We start from the raw sequence: 8,155 nt of genomic DNA, 5'->3' as shown, positions 1-8,155 counted from the left end.
TGTAATAGGAAACTAGAAGTTAAATAAATAAAATACATGTTCTTATTTGAAATAAAGAGAGAGAGAGAGAGACAAAGTTAAGGCCACTGGTCAAGGCCACACAGCAGCACATTAAAGAGTGCACACTTGAACCTTGTGAATCCACATTGTGACCCTTCATTCGAGAACATGAAAACAAAGACCTAAGTGTGGTACCTAACATTTGAAAAGGGGTAACTCACAGGTTTAACTTTGTATTTTCTTTCTCAGCATTTTTCAAGAAATATTTATTATATCCACCAGGCTCTGGGAAATACCCTAACTGCTGGTCAGCCATGGTGGTGAATGAGATTCTTGGAGCTTACGTTCTACTGATGAGAAAAGACAATAAACTCACAAGTGACTAGGGAGATACAAGTTATGTTTACACTATACAGTAGTCTATTAAGTGTGCAATAGCATGATGTCTCACAAGTGCACATGCCTTAATTAAAAATAATTTATTGCTAACCATCATCTGAGCCTGCTGGAATATGACTCCCACAGACTAGCCTCACGAAGGGTTGCCACAAACCTTCACTTGGTAACAGACAGTATCCACGAAGCACAATGAAGTAGAGCACAATAAAGCTAGGTATGTCTGTTTGTCTTCCTGCTCCACTTTCTCTCCTGTGTTGTGAGCTCTTGGAGAATAGGAATACTACTCTGTATTCCCTGGTTGGTCCTAAACAACTCTTTGCACATACTAGGATCACTGGATCAGTAACACATGATTTAAAGAGAAACGTATGCTCTCTTGATAACCTTTTATTTTCATGTAAATCACGCCCTTCTAGAAATTATAGTCCTTTGTAGCTTTAATTCATTCTACCTACATTTGAAGGTGAAATGCAGAAGGATTTTTCCTTCTTCATTCTGTAGGGTACAAGAGCTCATATCTTATTGTTGTCAGGAAGATCAGAAAACCCCGGAGAGCTCAAGTTGCCCTGATTTAAAAAAAAAAATGCAAAATTTAATTTAACTTTGTGAAGACTTTTAGGTTTTAAAATCTGACTTTTGGTTTGTTTTTAAAAATTATCCCACAGCTGAGCCCACTGTATCATTTCTTAAATAACTGATGCCCTATAGTAAGTGGCACCTTCAAAGGGAATGTCAGTCTTCTAAAAGGCTTGTTGCACCTAGTTCTTGTAAAAGTCACTAGATACTGAGACACATAGTTACTCACTACTGAAAAAGTGGGCCTCAAAAATATCCCTTCTTTCTTTTATTTGTCAAATACTTTTGAGTCCCAACCTCCTCTCAGGCACTGAGACAGACAATGGAGATACAGTGGTAAGCAAAACTGGGTTGTATCCTTGACCTCGCGGAGTTTACTAAGTATTGGTACTTTTCCATATGGTTTTCTGAATTCCACCCATACCTTCTGAACCAGAACCCCTGGGCAGTGATTCTCATATCAGAACCATGAATTGCTGTCCTCTCTACGCCCAGTTTCGGATTCAGCAGGTTTGGAGTAGGGTCAACAATTTGCATGTGTTGCAGGTTCCCAGATGCTGCTGCTGATGCTGGTCCGGGAACCACATTTTGACAACCACTGACATAGGACATAGAACCAAAGCCTCTGCTGGTCATTCTGATATCTGTCCAGGGTCGAGAGTCACTGGAATACAATCTGACCATCACTGTGTTGGTTGCATTGATCAGGGAAACCCACTCTGAAGTAGGAGAGGTAAAATCCAGGAAACCCACTCTGAGGTAGGAGAGGTAAACTACAAAGTCGAAATTTTAGGAGCAACTGAAATGCTTTGCTGGGTCTTATTACTATGTGGACACAAAGGCTCCAGAAATGTGGGATCTCGGTGGAGGCTGGAATAGGTGGAGAAATCTGCTGGGTCCTGAAAAATGAAGTGTTTAGATAGGCAATAGGAAACTGGGAAATTATTTAAAGAAAATTAACCTAAAGTCCATTTGCTCCTACAGACAAACCCCAGTACTGCAGCAGTAACTGTGACTTTTTCATCAAAGAACATTACAGGTATTTTCATATCATATATCAGTACTAATAGATACTTTAAAATATTATTTACTGGCCTCACCAATGAAAGTGTAACAGTTATAGATCTGCCTCTGAGTCTTATGTGAAATACAAATGTATTTACTTATTTTATGAAGACAACTTTTAAAATAGTTTAATACAGTATTTCAGTTTCTTTTGAAATCTTACATGTTTCAGTGTATGAAATTAAAATCAATATTCTGAGAAGAGGTCTATCGCACAAAAACTAAAAAAACACAATGGTCGTGAAGTGGATTATGCACAGAAAAGAGTAAGCAGTAAATAGGGCTGAGTATAAAAGTAAATTAAGTTTGGATTGATTGGGTGGGGCCTTAAAAACCAAGAAGAGAATCCATAAATGTTGGTGGATTGGTTATCATCTAAGAAATGTAATTGTTCTGACTAAACATCTATATCAGGGCTTCCCTTTAGCTAATGAAAACACAGATTCCTGGGCCCCACATGAAGAGATTCTAATTCAGTAAATGTCAGGTGGGGCTCCCAAATCTGCATTTCAATAAGCTCCTGGGTGATGCCAACACAGCCTGTCCACACAGACTTCACTCTGATTACCAATGGTGTACTTAATGAAACACACACAGAAAAGCATAGCTCAGAGAGAGAGCTATACATTGTGTGAATGCTTTCCTGCATGTGTTGTTATGGTGCAAGTACGAAAGGAGAAACAAAACAAGTTCCATGACTAAGTAAGTATGTGAAAAACTTAGAATAATAAAGTCAGACATGTTAATACCCTACATGGTCAAAGTGCATGGTTACTCTTCAGGAGGACATCACGTGTCGTGTGTCCTAAGCTTATGTGACAAAAAAATCCTTAGTCATCAGTTGTGCAGAATTAATGTTCCAAAGGACACATTTTGAGCAAAACTGGTCTAGGGTACCTTTGAAAGAACTCCCCCAGGAGGCAAATACCAGAGATAGTTAAAAGCAGGCTTTTAAAGACTCTTCTGTTTATAAGCCTTTGCTGACAGGTCCTGAGTAGCTCAAACAACATCACAAGATTTGACTGAAGACAGTGTCTAGAAGTTCAATTGCCTCATTTCAGCTAAATTGCTGATTTTCCTGAGTGTCAACTTAGAATTATTTTTCCTAGTAAGACCTTAGGGGAGAGGACTGATCTCAATACTCAACTACCCTATGATGAGTCTAAAGCACCCAACAAGAATGGGTGGCTCTCTCATCCCTGCCTTTCTCCTAACTGCACAGGCACTCTTTCCTAAGCACATGCATGTGCTAGGCACACCTACACACTCACCACACTACAAGTAGGTACACACGCAGGCATCTAATCTTCAATCCACTGTTTCTTCTCATAAGGTTTACTTTGAGGGCTGTTCAAGATTGGCCAGCTAACATTTTCCCATGAGGATCGGACATATGGGGATTTTGATGGAGATTTTTGTTTTTATTGCTCAAAGGAAAAAGGATACAGGCTTGATCCTCCTAAAGGGCAATCAAAGTAGAGCATATGCTGTGTTCACTGACAGTTTATGAAAGGGACAAAGTATGAGAAGTCCACTGAAACTGCTGTCAAGCTTTTTGGATAGATGAGCAGAACAACTGGGTCTCCATAACCTTTGGCTGCATTCTTTTTGAGGTATGCTTCTTGAGTCATGCCAAGTCCCAGCTTCTGCAGAGGACTAGAACTTTGGATGACATTACCATCCTTTCCTTCAAATAAAAAAACCTCCCTCCTCCTATTCTAAAAATATTCCCCAGCCTTGGAGGGCAACCTTGTTTTCATCAGCGCCTGTTCGCTGGACCATTTGTTTGAGGAAGCTGATCCACATTTGGGTCTCCTTGAAATGTCCAGCTCACAGAAACAGCAAAAATATTTCCCTTTCTCAACCATGAGAATCCCATTCCCACCTCCAATTCACACTCCTCTTTTCCTTTTCTTTTTTGTTTCTTGGGGGGGGGGGGTAGCATGGGCTGGGGATGGGAGAGGATCTTGGCAGGACAGAATAAAAATTATTTTGACTGAATTTTTATTCTTGCAGCTAGGATAAAAAAACAGAATTGTATTAATTGAATATTTCTGTTCCTAAAAATTGACTTTACAAACATCATCACAGTCAAGTAAAATAAAATTTTCTCAAACATTGGGTAGATTTTATTTTAAACCACATGTGAGATTATTTTAATGCTCAGTTTAAACAGTATAAAATTCTAATTCATGGCAGTGTTGTTTTGGTTAATAGTCTATATTTAAAGAACTAAATATTCATTTTATTCAAGTCAAACCTTTGGGTCTAGCGTTCAAAGCCCTTTGCTGTCACATGCTGTGAGTGGGCTTGAGAGGACAGCGTAGGAGCTGGGGGGAAGTCACAGCTATTTCCACCTTCAAAGAAGTATCAATGGGAGGAAGGATCATGGTCAAGGAAGAAGGTGAGGGTTAGGTTACTGACAGTATGATCACATGTAGTCAAGGGAAGGAGAAGTTGATGGTAGGAGTCCAACAGTAGAGATTATGGTGTGTGGATGTGGAAGATGAAAAACAAGGAAACTGGAAGGTCAATGGTCTGGGGACAAAGGCAAAATCTTCCTAAAGGAGGTGCTCTAGTCAGACTCATTTGCAGTTTAGGGACAGGACATTTTGTTCTTAATAAATTAGTCATGGAAAAAGCTTCTGACATATCTGGTCTCAGTCTGTCTTCCCAGACTTCTCCCTTACACATTAGACTCCAATCATACAAGACAGCTCCTTCTTCCTCTAACAGACTTCAAACTCTTTCTCTTCGCACTTCTGTCCTTTCTGTTTCCATTCTTGCACCTAGACCTTCTTTCTTCCTGGATCTCCACCTTTCAAATCCTACCTATTCCTTCATAGACCATCATCAGATGTCATTTCTAGGAAACCTTCTCTGATCCCTTGAACATATCCCATCTCTTCATTAAAGAAATTTGTGTGTGAAGTTATAGGCAGTGTGCTAATTTTGAGGCAACTGAGAGAATGAGGTAGCAAAATATTAAGAGGGAGCAGCTATTCCATTCCACCTCCTCTGGGGCTCTACCCTTAAAATGTTCTGCATTCTGGAATAACCTGTGATTTATTTATATTGGTATATTATCTTCCTTCCCCACAACAGTAGAAGATGTCTGGTTAAGGCTAGCAGTTTACTGACTTATGTCCTAATAGTCAACTTGAAGTAGTTAGAGCAATTCTAGAATGAACACAAGAGTTATATATATTAGTCATTAGAGCAATGAAGAGTGAAGCAGGAAATGCTCATTTGGGTTCCACTCTGATTCAGCAAGCCATTTCACACCCTTCTGATTCATATGAAATGAGGAGAGTTTATCTACCCATAGTTTTAGGGTGCAGGGAATAAAAGGTGAGATAATACCCATATGCTATTTACAGTCTATAAAATGCTATGTAAATAGTGGAATTATAAAAATAATGTTCATTTATTCTTTAGTCATTCAATTATTATATATTGATGCCTACTATTTAATAGGAAGATTTAATAGGCAGGATGACAACAAATACCACATACAGCAGATCCTTAAATATGTTCATTTTGTTCAACATTGTTTTGTTATAACATTGATAGGGTGCAGTAGGACCTTAATTCTTATGTATGTCAATTAGCCTGTGGTAAATGTGGTTTTGTTATACATCACTCCACTTAATGTCACAGAACCTGTGGATGACATCAAATGAAGACTTATGTGCATACTGATTATACATAATTGCATACTCAGATTGACCTGATACAAGTTGGTATTGAATGTTGAGATGTGTAGCAGTAAATGCATTCTTCTCTACAACCACCATGAAGACATAATGCCTCTTGACTTTCATCCTTTTATTGTTCTTTTTCCAAATTTCTAGGGTATCTATAGACCTGTATTATGTTCATAGTTAGGGAAGCAAAGATTGGTTTAGAGTTAAGGTAGTATTGCTTCTCCCAAATGTCTCCATGAAAGGTCACCAGACTCCCTCACCTATATACAGACGATGTGCTTTGTGCTGACAGAACTGCTGGGTTGGGCACCAAGTCTGGTCCATCTTCCTATCTCCCTAGTGCTTAATCAATGCTTTACAAGCAACAAGCCTTCAGGTTCTTGTATGTTGGTACAGCACAGTTCCAGCAGCTTCCTGAACAATTCTGTCCACGAGTGCTCACAGAGGCAGGCTTGCCCCCTCCCACACCTATTTCAAATTAGGCCTAAATAATGGATTGTTTGAAAGCTCAGTCCACAACTACTTAGAAAAGAGCCATGTAATATATGGCCAAACCAAGTTTTAAATGGCTTTTCAAAAGTCCTTATCATCTTTCTCAATGACTTTAAGTTATGAGCGCTGCCACAGGCCTCTTGCTAGCCATTCTCTTTTTTCTTTGTAAAGCAAAAGCTCAGGAAATTCTATGACTGGGCATTTAGAAGCATAGATTTCTACTAATGGGACTTCATAGGTGTGGGCTGCTGGTGCAAAAGTACCACGCTTGGACCAGAAAATCAACACACTCCTAGAAAACAACAGCAGCAGCCACGGTTTTCCACATGCAGGCTGATGAACAAAGAGAGAAGTGGCCACTAGAAGTTCCTCTGGGGTTTAACCTCTCCACCCTTTAATTCTGTGGTTGCACCTCTTTCAAGTCCATCCATTCTTTTCTTTCATTTTTAGAGGAATCCTCTTTGGACAAATCATCACTTTTTATTTTTAAAGCAGTACTACATGCACCAAGAACAAAATTCAAAAAGTACAAAAGAGTATAGTGGGAAACGTCAATCTCCCTTCGACCCCGTTACCAAATGTTCACTTCCCCTCTCTGGAGATCACCAGTTAACCCGTTTCTCGAGCGCCCTTTCTTTTTCATTTCCACTACCAACTCCCTAGACCCGGTTCCCATTTCTCCATGCCTATCTTAATATAACAGCTAACGCCAGTTTTTCTCTTTCCAAGCCAAACTACCTTTCCTCTATCAGGTAGAAAAACTGCGAAAAATGCTTAGGTAAGACTTGATCTGGAGTTTAATAAACATAAGACACGTACACGATACAAGAGTGAGGAGGGTGTTCCATGGTGGCAGTGGGGAGCTTACCTAAGATCCTGGCATATAGTAATCCTCTGAAATGTTTACAGGGTAATTGGAGCGATCAATGAAACAAGCATGCCATGTTACAGGAACCAGGAAGGAAACTATTTCCCTGTAACAGAGAGTTCAGAATAAGAACTAGAAAAGGATGGGGGTCAGTAATCACAGTTGTTAATACCTATTGGATTAGTAATGGGTGTTCTCAGCTTCTAAGCATTCTGTTATTTAGTCCTGAAAAACCTTTATGAGGTATCACTTCATTATCCATTTTATAGAACAAGAAACAGAGTCATGGGAAGGTTTGAGTAAATTTCTAAAAACACTCAGCTGATATGTAGCCAGAAGTCAAACCCAATTTCAGTTGTCAGGGACAAGAATGATAAGGATGGAGAAATATGGAGCATCTGGAATTTGCACACTAGGATTTGGAGGACACTTCTTCCTATATGTTCAAATCATTCTCGGTATTGATGAGGATCTAATGTGTGCATAAAACATGGCTCCTTTCCTGCAAAGAACTTGCACGTTGTATATTTTTAAACCTGATATGACATTGTCTCTTGAAGGTGAACTGACTATAAACATTAGTGCTCTCATGGTTTTTCAGTTAGATATAACCATCCGAAGACAGAGTCGGGGCTCCTATTCCCTTTGAACCTCCTGTACTGCGCAGACCAGTATTGTTTCTTGAATTTCTTCTATTCCTGCATTGTCACTAAACCTAAATGTGGTGGCTATCCCAAGTGGTGAGCAATGAAAATTAGAAAGCTCCTGACTCTTTAGAGCAGTGGTCAAAATATTGGTGAAATCAAGAAAAATGTCTGAAGTGAGTGTAAATCTTTGCTTTGTTTGCAGAGTAGAGAAGCAAATTATCCTGAACGTCTATGTAACATTTGCACATTCTCCAATAACATTTACCAATTATAAGTCATGAGCCGAGTGGCATAGGGAATAATCAAGATGTAGTTCTCAGCCCCTGGGAATATGGCTCTATATTTTCTTCTTTGTACTACAAAATAATATATTTGCTTCTGCCTTGGTATCCACTGAAGGA

The sequence above is a fragment of the Molossus molossus genome, unplaced genomic scaffold (genome assembly GCF_014108415.1).
Source record: "Molossus molossus isolate mMolMol1 unplaced genomic scaffold, mMolMol1.p scaffold_m16_p_19, whole genome shotgun sequence".
NCBI classification, from domain to species: Eukaryota; Metazoa; Chordata; class Mammalia; order Chiroptera; family Molossidae; genus Molossus; species Molossus molossus.
Note: the sequence above shows the minus strand (reverse complement) of the source record.